Source organism: Schistocerca serialis, chromosome 8 (genome assembly GCF_023864345.2).
Source record: "Schistocerca serialis cubense isolate TAMUIC-IGC-003099 chromosome 8, iqSchSeri2.2, whole genome shotgun sequence".
Taxonomy (NCBI): Eukaryota; Metazoa; Arthropoda; class Insecta; order Orthoptera; family Acrididae; genus Schistocerca; species Schistocerca serialis.
The window spans coordinates 357,922,402-357,940,465 of NC_064645.1; the positions used below are offsets into that span (position 1 = coordinate 357,922,402).

General features: G+C 38.9%; 1 long non-coding RNA gene across 1 annotated transcript in view; it reads left to right on the forward strand.

Annotated features, from left to right (window-relative positions):
* Nucleotides 1–18,064, forward strand: part of LOC126416309 (uncharacterized) — a 1,765,436-nt gene that overhangs the window by 1,305,494 nt on the left and 441,878 nt on the right. The window contains exon 4 of the long non-coding RNA XR_007575433.1: nt 10,748–10,787. This is a non-coding gene — a long non-coding RNA (uncharacterized LOC126416309). The remainder of the gene's footprint in view (nt 1–10,747; nt 10,788–18,064) is intronic.

Sequence of the window (18,064 nt, forward strand, 5' to 3'; positions counted from 1 at the left end):
TGTATGGAGAGTGCTACGGGAGAACCAGTTGTTTCCGCACCATGTACAGAGTGTGCAGGCACTATCAGCAGCTGATTGGCCTCCACGGGTGCACTTCTGTGAATGGTTCACCCAACAATGTGTCAATCCTCATTTCAGTGCAAATGTTCTATTTACGGATGAGGCTTCATTACAACGTGATCAAATTGTAAATTTTCAGAATCAACATGTGTGGGCTGACGAGAATTCGCACGCTGTTGTGCAATCACGTCATCAAACAGATTTTGTGTGAACGTTACGGCAGGCATTGTTGGTGATGTCTTGATTGGGCCCCATGTTCTTCCACCTACGCTCAATGGAGCACGTTATCAGGATTTCATACGGGATACTCTACCTGTGCTGCTAGAACATATGCCTTTACAAGTACGACACAACATATGGTTCATGCACGATGGAGCTCCTGCACATTTCAGTCGAAGTGTTCGTACGCTTCTCAACAACAGATTCGGTGACCGATGGATTGGTAGAGGCGGACCAATTCCATGGCCTCCACGCTCTCCTGACCTCAACCCTCTTGACTTTCATTTATGGGGGCATTTGAAAGCTCTTGTCTACGCAACCCCGGTACCAAATGTAGAGACTCTTCGTGCTCGTATTGTGGACGGCCGTTCTCCAGGGCTGCATCAGCGCATCAGGGATTTCACGCGGTGGAGGGTGGATGCATGTATCCTCGCTAACGGAGGACATTTTGAACATTTCCTGTAACAAAATTTTTGAAGTCACGCTGGTACTTTCTGTTGCTGTGTTTTTCCATTCCATGATTAATGTAATTTGAAGAGAAGTAATAAAATGAGCTCTAACATGGAAAGTAAGCGTTTCCGGGCACATGTCCACATAATATATTTTCTTTCTTTGTGTGTGAGGAATGTTTCCTGAAAGTTGGGCAGTTTCTTTTTGTAACACCCTGTATATTGTAAGGAAATTTGATATATACATAATTTACTGACGATCATAACATGAGAGCTGTACTGAGTTAAATAAACATGGGAACTAGAGACTATATATATGTGGTTTTAGAGAACATCACGGGATGAAACTAGGGCAAATATCATGACAGTATTATAATCAGAAGTGAATTTTTCCCCTTCCTCTGCTTTTCGAAAATTCAACAACAATACTGCAGTTTTTAAGTTTCTTTCTAGAATCTGTATGTTCTGCAACTGCTGTCTAGAAAATACTTTTTATTAATTTTAAAAGACTGCAAGTAATGTAACATTTTACAAGATACTAATACGTCACTGAGAGAAGTGGTAACGATGGAGTCTGAGGAAAGTGGAGAGGCTGATTAATGTGAAAGTGAAGGGAATGGTGTGTTTGTAGCACCAACTTCATAAATTTAGATTTCAGTGGATAGTACTGTCTGTGAAGTTAAAGTATAAATGTAGTGAAGTGCATCTTGTCAAAAATGGTTCAAATGGCTCTAAGCACTATGGGACTTAATATCTGAGGTCATCAGTCCCCTAGACTTAGAACTGCTTAGACCTAACTAACCTAAGGACATCACACACACCCATGCCGGAGACAGGATTCGAACCTGCGACTGTAGCAGCAGCGCGATTCCGGATTGAAGCACCTAGAATCGCTCGGTCACAGCGGCCGGCGTGCATCTTGTCCTGATCCAATATTTCACAAAGTAGCTTCAATGCAACAATATATAAACAGTGAAGTAATAATTTTACTGAGTTTTTCGACAATGATCACTACAAATGTACAAAAATTATTCTTGCCGTAAACTAACATCCAAGAAAATAATATAAAATCTCCAATTTTCAAATAGTGGTGTGAAACGTTTAAGAAGCACAGTGACGTTGATAAACATTACATATGCTTGTGGCTAATACGCTTGGTCTACATTGCAACTACAGTTCCTTTAGTCAACAAAGGCGTTGTAAATAAATCACTTTCTACTGCATTGTTACATGAGTGGCCATTTTAAAAAGAGCAGTTACAGGAGCAATTCTTAGCAAGGATTACACTTCTTGTTTGTAGGCCACCAGTGGAGGATGACTGTTTCAGTTCACCTATGTATTTCTTCATCAGACATTATAACTGCTAGGAAGCTCATCTCTCATACATTTGTTTCCAAAAGAGTTGTTTAATAAATACTTAGTTTTCCCACTGTAGTTATATTTGTTAACATTGTTGTTATGAAACACACGTAACTTCGTTTTCAGATATCGTAAATACTTTTCAAGTTATTTAAATAGGGTAAACAGAAATTAATGTATTATATAAAAAATATATATTTGTGAATACTTTCTTTTTCATATTTCTTCCAGTCTTGTAGTATTGGGTTTCTTCATGTGTTACCGTGTATAATGTGTATTTGCAGTGTTTCTATAACTCCTTTCTTTTACGCATTTATCTTAACGGTATATCAAATTATGTAATGCTTTATGTAATATGCTTGTAAAATGTGTGTGTTGAATAGTGTTATCTTCACCACTAAGCCAGTTGCCTATGGCCAGTCTGGAAAGAGTAGGTTGAGTTCTCATTAGTGAAAAAATGTTGATAACGTGAAAATTTTAAATCTGGTAGACATGAGTTGGCTATAATTTGTTTACATTTGAGAACTAGGAATACTGTAGTGTTCTGAAGGCATTGCCAGACCTTCCTTACATGTTTTGGTAAATACAATCGTTGTCACAATACTAAAACTGGAGATCTTACACTCGTTTTATTAGAAATGACCATATTTCCTCAATTTTTATTATTTTTGGTTAAATACTGGTTCAGTTTGAAGGAACAGTTGGTTTTTATTATTAAATTTTTTATATGCACATGGTCATTTGTGGCAGAAATTATATTAGGGAGATTTCTGTTTTGTTAAAACTCATAAAGTAAAATATGGGGAGATTTTCCATAGACTATATTGAAGCACAGGATAAAGGGATCGGACGACAGAACAGTATGAAGACCACAAGGAATATTCAATGAGCTTGTACTGTGTAATGAGGAACGTGAAACACTACTGGTGTTACTGAATTAGCAGTTCACCGATCCTGCGATCACGCGTAATGGAAAAGTATCGGGCTATTTTAGTTTCTCTAAAGATTTCAGCAGAAAGGTGCCGCAGCAGGACAAACTGAAATCGAGCCTAGGCTGTATTAGTAATCAAGCTATCTGTAATTATGCGAAAGGAAATAGTCGCCAGGTACTAGCATGGTACATGAAAAAAGTGAACTATAGGGGCTGGCCTTATTTGACGTTAAAATTCTGTTTTGCTGATAAAGTACAAGACAGTAGCGCAGTTTTGCAAGTAATGTACCAGTGATTTGACATGATCTACACAGAGGAATATTAATACTTTTCGACACTAACTGGTTCTTAATAACACTGTCTGTACATTATAGTAGCAAGCTAATCATCATAGGTAAATGACTGCTAAAGGTGGAGCATTAATAACTTGGAAAAAGGTTCTTTTGTCAGTTTAATCAATAGAAATTACTACCACGGTAGTAGGTATCAAGTAATTGTTCTTTTTGTATTGGTTATTATTTGTATTCTCAAGGAACATTCACTTCCTTATACTATTTAGCTCACAGGGGACATGTGCTTCCTCAATCTAGTACACTCTGAATACAGATTAAACCAGATTGAGGTAGCACATGTCCCAACTGAGATAAGTAGTGTAAGGAAGTGAATGTTCCTTGACAAAAAAAAAATTGCTATTTGCTCACAAAAAAAACACGCGTTACAAGAATGACAGTTGTACTTCTAGTGTACTGTAATTGTAATATGAAATTTAAATCTGGCTCAGGTATAAGTATGGGGGCCCAGAAACAGGTCTATCATTAGACTCTGATCGAGGCTGAACGTTTTACTCATGACACTATATTGGAAACACTGTTAACTATGTAACACATGAAATGAAAATCAACGTTATTTCAATAAGTAAAATCCTTAAACTCAATGCTTTAACTCTTTTCTTTGTAATTGTAACACGATGAAAGTTACGTGAAGTACTTCAGAACTTATGCTCACTAAATAATTGCGCATTTTACAACTCCACAAAGTTAATTAACCTCCGTTACGGTTCCGTTCAGTAAAATAGGAGACTCGGAATCGTAGTAGCGCTTGGATTAGGACCCTGTCTTGGCAAACGACTAAAGATAAAATACGGTGGCTCAGTACAAAGACTACAGAACACAAACTTATTACTGAAAAAGAAACCACGTAACTGGTCCATGAAGTTATACAGTACTCAACCGATAATTTGAGATAGAGGTGGCGACAGTGTCGACCTCCTGTGCTATTCAAAAAAAGCAGCAGAAGTATCCATGGCTTTTCCTTTGTAACAAACTCTGAAAATTCTCTTCTTAGCGTAGTACTTTCGTAGTACAGAGGTAGTCGAAGTATTCCATGAATAATAAGCCGAGTTCATGACTTCCGCATCCGAGGCTATGTAAGATGATCTTGCAGTTCTTATCGCCTCTTTTAGTTCACAAAAGGCGCTCATTTCGCCTGCTGGCCACCGGCTGACTCATGCCACGCGGCAGCTTTGCAGTCGACCACCAGATCCACCTTTTCTATTCCCGCCTTGCCAGTTCCATTGCGGAGAGGCTTCCCTCCAAGTTTTACACGATTAAAAACCTACTTTCCTGTGCACGAATCAGTGTTACAAGTGAAGTCCATCGTTTTCAGTCTCTTACTGTATATTACTTTGGCATTACATACGTATATTACAGTTACATAAAATTATCATAAATAATGAAAAAAAAACATTTACATGGATGTTACATCAAAGGGCATGGTTGTACAGAAGTCACATTAAGTAAAGACGGACAAATAAGTTCGATAATACCATTATAGGTAATATCGATAACAGTGTTACAAACGATCTGCAAATATTCGGCTAGAAGGAAGGGAACTGGTCAGCCGTAATTTCATTTGTAAAACCTTTATTTACGATGGTCGGTTTCGATAAAACGGAATTACCATCATCTGATCTGTGAATGGTAAACATAAGGTGTAAAGCAAATTATGAAAGACAGCGCACAGTATCATAAATATCATACACAGAGAGAATTATTGTTGAACATACCTCGGTAAATGTTAATACAAATGCCCAATTACACTTATAAACGTTCTCCCCATCTTAATTAGCAGGACAGTTGACATAAGTTGCATTGGCCTGCCTTAGTTCAACACTTACAATATATTTTACCAAGTGCACCTGTCGCATATTACAAATCACAGACTACATCAGTGATACATGAGCTGAACTGGCATGCGGCGAAAGTTACTACTGAACATGTTGAATTGTAGGGGCGCTAGAAGTCGCTTGTGTATTCATGTCACGATCAACTGCAAATATAAGTCTGTAATTTTAATTAAAAAAGTGGTAACTGGTACACAGTTATAAAATTTTTGAAACACGTGAAAGCTAAAATACTTTATAGAAACAGAAAGAGCGTACATAACCACACTAGGTAAAACAATAATTCGAAAAAGACAACGTAAGTCATACTTCAAAATCCTGTCTATGTACTAAGGCAGATCTGTACTTTCACTTCTAAGGGCTTCTCCATTCTCCAACAATTGCCCTGTAATCCCATTCGCCAGCTTTCACGTTCACAGCAGTCTTCCTCTTTCACATCTCTGTCCCTCATTATTTCATTACTCCCACTCTTCATGTCAATTTCGGACGTCCACGCTTGCTCTTCCCTGGCGGCGACCATTCCACGATTACTTTTGGCCATTGACCTTGCTCCATTTGCCGTACATGGTCATACCACTGAAGATCTCTATTCCTGGTCCTTTGCACGACAGGTTGTTCCATATCCATTATCTCCCTGATTTCCTCATTTCTTCTCCGCCCTGTCCTGGAAATCCTGGCTACCCTTCTTACTCCATCCTTCTCTACCACTCCCGGAGGGTTCATTCTTTCCACTACTGCTTGCAGAATCCTTCTCTTTGTTGATTTAGATGCTGCCCCCCTTATATGTATTCTTAGCATTTTAATTTCTGGATCTTGGGTTCCACATCTACTTCCCAGCTTCCTTAGAAATGGATAATAAAGCCTAAGTGTTTAAATTGCTTTACAGCTTTAGTAGTTCTTTGCGGCAGTACTATATCCCATCCATCTCCTCCCACTAGTAGATACCCCATTTTGCTCATATATATTCCAAGCACGCCTCGTTCAAATGCTTCCATGAACTTCTTTACCATACATCGTACGTACTCTCTACTTTGTGCTATCACTACCTTATCATCGGCAAATAATAGTGGTCAGATAGTTTCATGCTGGAAAGGAAATTCCTTATCTCCATATTACTGATTCCACCATCCAATATAAACAGCATATATATTTTAAACAAGGCCGGCGACATACTGCAGCCCTGTCTAAGTAAGTCCTTTCGATATTTAGAGTGTCTCATTTAACTTTCTCCCTACTTTAACTGCTGCGTACGATTGCTGTTATATTCTCCGAACCAAGGATATGTCATGCTTCTGCACTTATACGCTCAATTGCCTCCCATAATTCATTATGGGTACAGAATCATACATTTTTTCTAAATCCGCAAATATTAGGTGTACTTCATGACTCTTAGAATACAACCTGTCACTTATTTGTCTGAGGCTAACAATATGGTCCATACAACAACATCCACTTTAAAACCTATGTGTTCCTCTCGCATCTTTCCATCAATCCTATTCTCCAACCTGTTTCTCAGTGCCGCACTTATAAAGTCTGTTGATAGAAGTCATAACACTAATCGCCATACAATTATTTGGGTGTTTTTTGTTTCCTTTTTTGTAGATAGGAAGTATCCTCTTGGTATCTCCTCTCCCTCCACAATCCGACTGAACAATTTTCACATACGTCTCATCAGTCGAAGGGTCCATATTTTCACAATTCCATCGTAACTTCTCCCAGTCCAGTTGCCTTTCCAGTTCTTGCCTTCGTCGGCATCTCTTACTCCTTCCTCTAGTATAGGTTATATATTGCCTAATATACCTCTTTTTGTAGATTTCTACGAAAAAGATAATTGGAAACGAGACTACGTCAGTTACAAGTCAAAATAATCGCACAGTAGTATTTACTGACAAAATGGTTGCAAAGCAGAAACCAAGTATCAACGAGATTGCCAACAACAGAGCCCCATACGTAACTCAGTAGGTAGGTGACGAATGGTAAATTCAGATCCGTATGACTGTATCCCTATTTCGTCTCACTCTTTTAGTGTCACTGCTGCCATATAAAAATATTTCGAGATTTTAATTATTTCCTTTTTGTAACGGTTGTTGAGAGTTTGAAATCTTACGTTGACCTCAGCCAGTGTGCCATGTTGTATACCTAGCAGACGTTGTTGTAATGCATTCACCCCTATAAGGGTATACAGAAAACTGTGGTGTTGAATTTACTTAATGAAGTATAACCTCTTCGTCCCCTACATAATGACCTACATATGTATCTCTGTACTGTGCAATCTCGTCTACTAGGTTTCCACTGTGCAAGGAAATTGTCAAAAAATTTTATTATTATGTCTTGTATCTAACGTTGTACATAGACAGAATTTTGAAATACGACAGACATCAAGTTTTAACAAAATTTGTCGTTTTCGACTTTTTTTTACCTCTATATAGTTACATAAGCTCTTTCTGGTTGTAAAAAGTATTTTAGCCTTTCACTTGCTACAAATAATTTACACGTATGTAGAAATTGCCACACTTTTGCTAATATTGCATTTGCAGTTACAACTGATGAGGACATGAATACGCAAGCGACCTCTAGCAGATGCTAAATGTCAAAATGTCCTATAGTAACTTCTTCCATGTGTCTGTTCAGCAGCGCTACTGTATCAGTGATGCACTCTGTGACTTGTAACATGGCGAAATATGTTATAAATACTGGCTTCAGCTTTGACATACCATTTCATTTTATATCTTCTATCTGGCTAATTAAGGTGTTGTGCACATTTATAGCTCTAATACGGCACTTGTATTAATCTTTACTGCGGCGTGTTTTATGATAATTCACTGTGTGCATTATATTTTCTCTGTGTATAATAATTACGACATTTTTCGTGATTTAATATGTTTTGTGCTGTGTATACGTGATTCACAGATGAGAGGATGGTAACATTCTTTTATCAAAACCGGTCATGGTTTATAAATATTTCAAAAATGCCATCTTGCGTGAGAAGTTGTCTTCCTTCAAGATGAAGATCAACGGTTAATTTTCATGATACGTGAATGACCTGTACAGCGGAAAAGCTGTAAGGGAGGACAAAGACTGGAATAATTTCAACAAATAATTCTGAACCAACTGCCACATTTTATTAAAATTATTGCAACTGATGAAAACAGAGTTTACAAGCGACCTCTAGTGACACCAAATGTCAACATGTCCTCTGGTAACGCTGAGCGTAATTGCCACTCTCCCAAAACAGAAAGAAAATAGATGTAAAAACTTCCTGGCAGATTAAAACTGTGTGCCCGACCGAGACTCGAAATCGGGACCTTTGCCTTTCGCGGGCAAGTGCTCTACCATCTGAGCTACCGAAGCACGACTCACGCCCGATACTCAAAGCTTTACTTCTGTCAGTATCTCGTCTCCTACCTTCTCATTCTGGAAACATCCCCCAGGCTGTGGCTAAGCCGTGTCTCCGCAGTATCCTTTCCTTCAGGAGTGGTAGTTCTGCCAGGTTCGCTGGAGAGCTTCTGTAAAGTTTGGAAGGTAGGAGACGAGATACTGGCAGAAGTAAAGCTGTGAGTACCGGGCGTGAGTCGTGCTTCGGTAGCTCAGATGGTAGAGCACTTGCCTGCGAAAGGCCAAGGTCCCGAGTTCGAGTCTCGGTCGGGCACACAGTTTTAATCTGCCAGGAAGTTCCATATCAGCGCACACTCCGCTGCAGAGTGAAAATCTCATTCTAGAAAGAAAATAGATTGTCTAAGCATGGGAACACAGTGTGGGTGTTTTGGAGCCAACCTGACAAACAAGTGTTCACTGGACAGCACAACACCATCAGAGCCGCTGTCTGACACTGTTTAGCTCAGCTCAGCGTGCTTGCGACTCTCGGTTATTAATATACAAACATTATCTTTCCATTTGTATTTTATACATTACTTTCAATAATTTTGATTTATACTCATGACATCGAAGGTTGTATAAATATTGTCAAGAATTTACAAGCAATATTTTTAACTGCAATATTATGTGAAATATGGAAAAAATATTCTGTGAAACTACACTAGTAGGTACACTTCCAATGTCAGAGGCTTAGTATTTGGTAGCTCTGATATTGTCTGCTTGTTACATGAAACCCAAGTCTTTGAAATTGTTATGAAAATCTTTGGACATCTAATTGTTGTGCATTCGAAATGTGTGCTGTGCTACATTATTTATATGAGAAAGGATGTTTGCTTACGTTGTCAGAAAGTAAAAACAAACTTTTCTCAGTATGGAAGTTCACGTAGTCTTAAGTCCTTAATAACGGTGGAACAACAGAAGTTCCTAAGTTGAAATTTGAAACTTCTGTTAAGTAGTTAATATGCTCACGTTTCAATATTATCTTTATGATTTTGAAGATATTTATTAGTTTTGTGCATATTATACTTATGTGTATCGATACGTTGATCGTAACATTCGAACACAGCAAAAGCATAGCATTGATTATCTCAGAATACTAATAATTCAATAATGAACAGTAAGAATGAATGACCTAAAATGCATATGAAGGTGTATATAAAAGAATTTGTGACAGTGTGGATTACAGTGAGGTTACGAAGCTTCTTTATTAAAATTTTGCATAAAACCTTTTTGATCTTTTTAAGGTTTTGTTTATAATGTTTTTGAATTGTTTTAATTTATATTTCTAAGGATGTCATAACTAAATTGTAGCACCTAATTTTATTTGACTGCGCACTGAGCGACATCAAGTCTGACAGATTGTTATGTAAATCCCGTTTTAATCATGTCATTGGTTCATATGCAAGTTATTCACATCTGTGTCTAGCAACCGTATTCTTTTGTGATTTAATTAGTAATTCACTTAGTCGCAAATACTGCTGCTGCTCAGGAACAGTTCAACCTATTGGATTTCAGTGTGACTTCACTTTGCATGCGATTTCTTTCATTCAGTGTTTGCTGAGGTAGGGGGAACAGGTTACGATCCTGGTAATCTGAAGCACAGTGTCGCACCCAGAAACAGTAGAAGTACTTTGGAATGAACACCTTCTTCTCATCTCCTAGGTAAACGTAACTTCAGTCTAAATAATTAACCTGGGTGGTGGGAGGGCTGTACAAAATAGATGTCATCTTACACTCACTGTCGTCGCAACGGGGAACTTTGTAGTGAGAAGCAGTTCTCATGCATCAGCTAGTCCTACTCCACATATTTTAGCAGGAAAATGTGTACTTTCATTCTACATTGCTTCTTTATAACTGAAATGTTATCAATGAACAATGCCTTGCGAAGTCCACTCATGCTGAACCTGTACCACCAGTTTGTACCAAATTTGTTAGTCGCCAAATACTGGTAAAATGAGTTCATGGGTTTGTTTCCGTAAGTAACATCTTGCACTATATTACTGTTGAGGTTTCTCGTTACAGTAGGTTCTTCACGTTATTAAAGCTGGCCCAGGTTTTATTTTTAAGTCACCGATAAATTTATGTCGTGTTACGCTGTTTACGTAGCAGTACTCCCTACGTCTTACGATTAGTACCCCGGCAGAAACTGATGTTTCATTTCCTCTGTTGCAGGGAGCCCTTCCAACAAAAACTGACAATATCCAGTGTGAAGGTAAGCGTGCACTAATACTGCCTCCTAAATGCAATGTTCTTTTTCTTCTTCTGTAACCTTCTCGATGGGTACGAAGATAGTCAACAGTTTGGTCTAATTTAATGATTACAATTTTTCTGTTTAATTTATATTGTCACTGTATGTTATTGTGGAGCAATATATGAAGAACAGAGGTTGACGTCACACTTATGACTTATTTCTCGAGAATGAAGTAGGCTAGAGTCACATTATCATATAAAGAGAATGCGGCGCCATTTTTCTCAAGATGTATGCTGTAGCACATGTAACACGAGGCGACAACAAAGATTAGTTGACAAGGTATTCAATCCACAAGGAAGCTATCTTTTTGCATTAAGGCGAGCTTGCTGTGAAAGAGGAAATTTTACAAAACGTTCGTGTACTTCTAGAACACCTATGGTCCATTAAAATATTGTAGAAACGGACGTGAACAGAAAAGAGGAAAGATAAAGAGAAACAGAGGGTAAGGAGTAAACGATTACGAGGTATAAAATGTCTAAGTCTTTCGATAGCAAATTAGAATACACTGTAGATGGGGATAAGAGACTCTGCGAGAAATGCAGGCGAGACAACCTTTACGTTAAGAAATAACACTGTATGTTTATGCAAGAAAAATATAATTTTCGTGACAGTGAAACAGGTTATCCATTAATGAGCGTCTGTAATGCTGAAGATCCTGCCAGACATAGTACGGCAGATAAATTGAAAGTAATTTAGAATGAAAGAACTGACAGATGATGAGCTTACAAGTATTCACATTACATTCAGATTATAGCCCCGCATGAGCCGCCGAACGATCTCCGTGTTATCACAAATGTTGCCAGCTTTCCGATTATAGCAACCGCTACTTCTCGATGAAACAGCTGTTCACTTGGCATCAGTAGGCTGAATACACACAGTTCCAATCCTGTCACCAAGAGAACTCCTGGCAATGCTGCGAACAGAACCCCGGTCCACGCTATCTGCTCATCATTTTATTCACAAAGTCATTTTAAAGCATCTCGGAAAGATCAGAATCACTCATTGACCATCAGATCATTAGAGATTATTACTCTCGGTAACATGTATTGCCGAAATCAAACTGCCTCGTTTTTTCCTTCGCTTGTACGCTACCACATTACTACACGTAAGTAGTTTGAATGTTCTTGTCAACGAAGTAAATAATACTAGAAGGTTTTGATTCCTCTTAAGTGTCTCTTATCTTTTACACAGCATTGCAATAGCTACACGAGCACAGTTTCGATCAAAAAATGGTAGTGGGAAGATTAATATAAACTACTCAAAGAGTACCAAGCATCTACGCATTCAAGAGCCAAAGCATTATGACCACTGCCCACCGCGACGTTGTATGCCGTACGGTGGCGTTGCGGGCTCGTGACAAGGAAACAAAAGCGTGTAAGCTGAGCAGACACGAACGGGGGTACGCTTGCGAAGATTTGGGCTGAAAATCAAGAAATACATTGAATGGTGCAATGTTCACGTGCTACTGTCGTGAGCGTATACGGGAAGACGTAGATGGACAGTGAAACTACCACTAGGCACTAAAAGGTTGGACGTCCACGACTCTTCAGAGAATATGGGGTTGGCAGGCTTGTCTGGTCTGTAAAGTAGGATAGATGGTCATCTGTGGCATCTTTGCCGAAAGAGTAGAATGCTGGTGCGCGCACAAGTGCTTCGGTGCACACCGGTCGTCGTAAATTGTTAAACGTGGAGCTCCGCGACCGACGTGTTCACATGTGGCTCCAACGACACAGTTACGATTGCAAGGGTACGGGAGCATCGGGATTCGGTGGTCGATGAATGGAAACGCGTCGGCTCTTCTGCTGAATCACATGTTTGCTGCACTAGCTCGACGATCGTCTCTACAAAAGCCGTCATCGAGTTGAACAGCGACTCGAAACTGCCTCAGAGCCAGAACCGTGCTACAGTGGTTTGAGGAGCAGAATAGTGAACTCACGTAGATGTCTCGTCGACCGAATTCGCCAGTAATTCCAATTGCGAAGAAAGCAGATGCTCAAAAGTGTGAATGTTACCGAACGATCACTTTAATAGGTCGTGGTTGCAATATACTAACACGAATGCTTTACAGAAGAAAGGAAAAGCTGGTAGAAGCCGACCTCGGGGAGGATCAGTTTGGATTCCGGAGGAATGTAGGAAAACCCGAGGCAATACCAGCGATACGACTTAGCTTAGAAGATATCGTAGGGAAAGGCAAGCCTACGTTTATAGAACTTGAAGACTCAGAGCAAGCTTTAGACAGTGGCGCCCAGAATAATCTCTTTGAAGGTAGCAGGGGTAAAATACAGGACGAAAGGGCTGTACAGAAACCAAATAGCAATTACAAGAGTTGACTGGTATGAAAGAGAAGCAGTGTTTGAGAAGGGAATGAGACAGGGTTGCATCCAATTCTCGATGTCATTCAATGTGTACGTTGAGCAAGCAATAAAGGAACTCAAAGAAAAATTTGGAGTAGGAATTACAGTTCAGGGAGAAGAAATAAAAACTTTGGGGTTTGTCGACGACATTGTAATTTTGTCAGAGACAGAAAAGGACTTGGAAGAGCAGTTGAACGGAATGGAAAGTGTCTTGAAAGGAGGATATCAGATGAAATTTTTTTTAAAAAAAGCAAAATAAGGGTAACGGAATGTAGTTGAATTACATCAGGTGATGCTGAGGGAATTAGATTAGGAAACGGGACACTTAAAGTAGTTGATGAATTTTGTTATTTGGGCAACAAAATAGCTGATGATGGCCGTATTAAAGAGGATATAAAATGTAAACTGGCAGTGGAAAATAAGCCTTTCCGAAGAGGAAAATTTGTTAACACCAAACACAGATATAAGTGTTAGAAAGTCTGTTTCTGAGAGTATTTCTATGGAGTGTAGCCATGTATGCAAATGAAACATGGACGATAACAATTTAGACAAGATGAGAAGCTTTTATAATGTTGTGCTACAGAACAATGCTGAAGATTAGTTTGGAAGGTCACGTAACTAATGAGAAGTTACTGAACTGAACTGGAGAGAAAACAGAAGTGTGGCACAACCTCACTGCAGGAAGGATGGTTGATAGGACACATTCTGAGACATCAAGGGATCACCAATTTAGCATTGGCAGAAGTGTGGGAGTAAAAAATCGTAGAGGGAGAGATGATTACACTAAGTAGTTTCCGAAGGATGTAAGTTGCAGCAGTTGTTCGGAGCTGAAGAGGTTTGCACAGGATAGAGTAGTATGGTGAGCTGCCTCGTACCAGTATTCGTATTGAAGACCACAACAGCGAACTAAACGAAACTTTCCCTCGCTGACGATCCCCACACACAAAACGATGAAAGGAAAAAGTTTATTACTCACTTCATTTTCATAAAGTAGAACTTCAGCATCACGCATGACGTTTCAATTTATTAGTAATTTGTTGCTTATCTATTGACAACACATTTTGCAGACGCTATCTACATATAACACTGAATGTAATTGCAAAATTATTCTGTTATACAACACATAGGTCAGAGGATGCTATAAACACTGAGATGTGTCAAAAAACAGCTTTTACTTAAAACTAAGCTCAAATTACCCAGACTACCGTTACAGTCGTCCAACATTTGATCATGTTTCTACTTAGCGACATCGAACGAACTTTAAACATAAGTTCAAACCCACGGTTCCACGCTTGGATGCTTGACATCATCTATTTAACACCTAAAGTTATTTCTGAAGTAAAGTTTCAAGCTGTTTTATATATGGGAGTTCGAGTCTTTGAAAACACAAGTGCTTACTGGCGTGATGCAAAAATGTGGGACAATTCTATAAACAACACTGACTTGAGATGAATTTTGACTATAGTTAAGAACTTGACGGCACTTCACGAACCCACTATGTAGTGTAACACTAAACATTGGGCAACAGAACAAGGTTCAGTGTCGTTTTAAATTAGCACGAAACACACTTGTCAACATAGCTAACATCAGTTATCGACACGATCATCGCGCTTCGAATGCATACATGTGTATTAATGGTTCGTTGTAAATAAACAGTATTTATTATTTAAGTTGCAGTGTTGTAGAAACGGATGAAAATAAGGAGAAGAAGGTGTGCTCTTCAGATCTATCTACAGCTGAAAAATATTCATTTCTGGAAATTGTATGGGGTCAATATACAGACGCAATAGGAGGTAAAAAACTAATGAAGTTACTGCTATCAGCAAGTAGTAGGCGAGGAAAGAAGCTGCTGTCGACGTTAATTCACAGAAGAAAGGGACAAATCGTGACTGGAAGTGTTTGAAAATGTAAATAAAAGACGAAGAAAGATTTCACGCATGAAAAGATATAATTTCTAGACGCACTTTACAATTATTACATTTCATCTTTACGCAATTACACGTGTTGAGTAAACTCGAAGAAGAACAGTGTGTAATGCTTTCAAGATTAAATGCATAGTACTGGAGGGGCTAATTGAATGAAGACTGCTGTTAACAAAAGTATACAGAAACTACTTGCAGCCCAATAGCAACAATTTATTCTCATTCCTCTTCCCAGCGTCTATGACGCGAATTTTCATCCCGAAGTTATACGCGGTGGTTTGTATGCATTTCAATATGCTCGAATTAATTTTTTGAGACGTAAAATTAAGTTTATAATATTATTCATTACGTTAATATTTGTTTCTTGTATTGATACAGATTTAAATAACACTGAAGGTTAAAGTTCATACGCAGCGTCACTAAACGATGGCCCGACTGTAATTTAAAATGAAAATATCCTTCTCTTCGTTGATTACAGTGAAAATGAAGACGAAGGAACGAATGTTTACACTGAACAGGTAAGAAAAGTAGTGTAAGTTAATTGTGACAGCATACAGAAGTAACCTCTAACTACAGGCAGATATAAGCACACAAGCCAGGATTCTTTAGTAGAACCTACAGTGTTTGACTTTAAAATGATTACATTAATTACGATCATCCCTAAGAATTGTTAGGAGATAAATTGTTATCTATACTCATTACAAACATAGTCGATAATTTCTTTAACGTCTTAAAGATCGAAAACGGTGTTTCGAGTTTCGGCATAGTCAGACATTTACCTATCAGCTTTCGTGTTAATAAAAACTTCGTCATGCATTTATTTTTTAGTTTGTATTGCACAAAACAAAATTGTTGTTTTGCAGTGTCACAATTTGTGAACTGATGACTGCAGTTCTACCATACTTGATCTGCAAAATTTCGGCCCTGGTTCATAGCGGTCTTCAGCTCAATCTGCGTTCATTTTCTGTGCTGATCTATGATAAGCTGCCTTATTCAGTCGACCGTTAACAACCTTACCTATTAAACAATACGCCACAGCACAATATAAAAGCTGTTTATAACTAACCATTGTTGTTCAGCAGTGTTGCTACAATCAGCAGACTTCCCTTAGCATGTCTGCAGGCGATCATTTAAAGGATTTGGGACTGTAGTAATTACAAGACTGATAGAGAAATCTACAGAAGTTTAATACTGAAAACCATTAAATCATCAAAGCCCTTGCTAACGGTCAAAACGAAGCTTCTCGGAAGTTAATTTCCTAAGATCTTGAAACCAACTGAACTTTTATTAAAATTTCGTAAAAGCAAAGAACACATGCATGTTAACGTTAAATGGTAAAAATAGCTGCGGTTATGCATTGACTCTAGTCCTAGATAAAAAACATTCATTATTATCTTTGGAACGTTGTGTAAAAATCAAACTGTTGCCAGATTTTTGAGGTCGAGGGAGATGGCGTAGAGGTAAGACACTGAACTCTAATTCTGTAGGACGGCAGTTCGTATCCCCATCTGATCATTCAAATTTGTTTTCCCTAAACTACTTTGCCTGTATATCTAGATTGTTCCTTTGAAAATGACGCGGCCGATTTTCTTCCCCATCTTTCCCCAAGTTGATCTTGCACTCTTTCTCTAATGACCTCGTAGTCGACGAGACGCTAAACCCGTAACCACCCCTTCTTCCTTCAGAGGCTTTCCATGAACACAGTAGGGTACATACTATATAAGACTAGATGATATTGAATTATACCCCGAGATTCGGAAAAATGATAAGAAGTAGATGCAATGACCGAACATCTGCTTTCCTTTAATCTCAGGTAGCTACGTACGCGAAATCCTTGACATCTCACGGGGCAAATCGGTTGGGGGTGTATTAGCAGAGTGCAAAAAACAAGCTGTATGAGAATGAAGTGGATTATAAGATATGAAAAAGTCAAACTGAGACGTGTATCTCCACATACGAAAAGGGAACTGATGCAGAGAATTGTTCAAAAGCAAATTCTTAATGGCACTTAAGCAACAGAAAACAGTTTAAAAATTTACAGATACGTTGCAGATGTTATTTGATACACGCTGAAAAAGAACGATGTGATTGTTCTGTCATGAATAAATGCACTCCAAATATTATGCCCTCGAAGATTTCAACTACCAGATGATGTGTCTATTGTTATAAAATACCCAAGTTGTGTCGGTTAAATTTACTAAAAGGTGACAACAGAAAAAAATAACTTTAAACAAGTATAAGTCACCCAGACAGTCTAATTACTTTCTCCAATTTTTCAAATGGTTCAAATGGCTCTGAGCACTATGGGACTTAACTTCTGAGGTCATCAGTCCCGTAGAACTTAGAACTACTTAAACGTAACTTACCTAAGGACACCACACACATCCATGACCGAGGCAGAATTCGACCTGCGACCGTAGCGGTCGCGCGGTTCCAGACTGTAGCGCCTAGAACCTCTCGGCCAACTCGGCCGGCGCCCCAAATTTTCCATTGAAATATTATGTCGTGTTGTTCACTTACAAATCTTTGTGGCCTACGTGTCAGGTAAGATCATCACCTCAGCAATGGTTGTTTTGCTGGGCTGTGGGCGAATCTGCCCCCTACGCAGTCGAAGTGCGTGGCGGAGAAGTAGCGCGGAGAGGAGTCGTGTTCTGGCTGCTGGCTGGTGTTAAAAGAGCATCGGCCCTAACTGGAGCTGTCCCTTACACTGGCACGTAGCCAACTAGGGCGTGTTTCCCTCCGAACTCCTTCGTAGACCTAGGTCCTAAGTGAGAAAGTCACATTCCTATCGTGAAAAACTATCGGTCGCCGGCGAGATAGTGGTGGTCTAGCAAACCAACGTGGGTGCCTTCAGTTCTATTCTATACAAGGAGTAAACGTCCTTTGGTTCAAGAAAAGCTTAATCTCTGAACTGAACTCTCCCTAACCATGCACACATTTTGCCTGTTCTGACAGTTGCTTA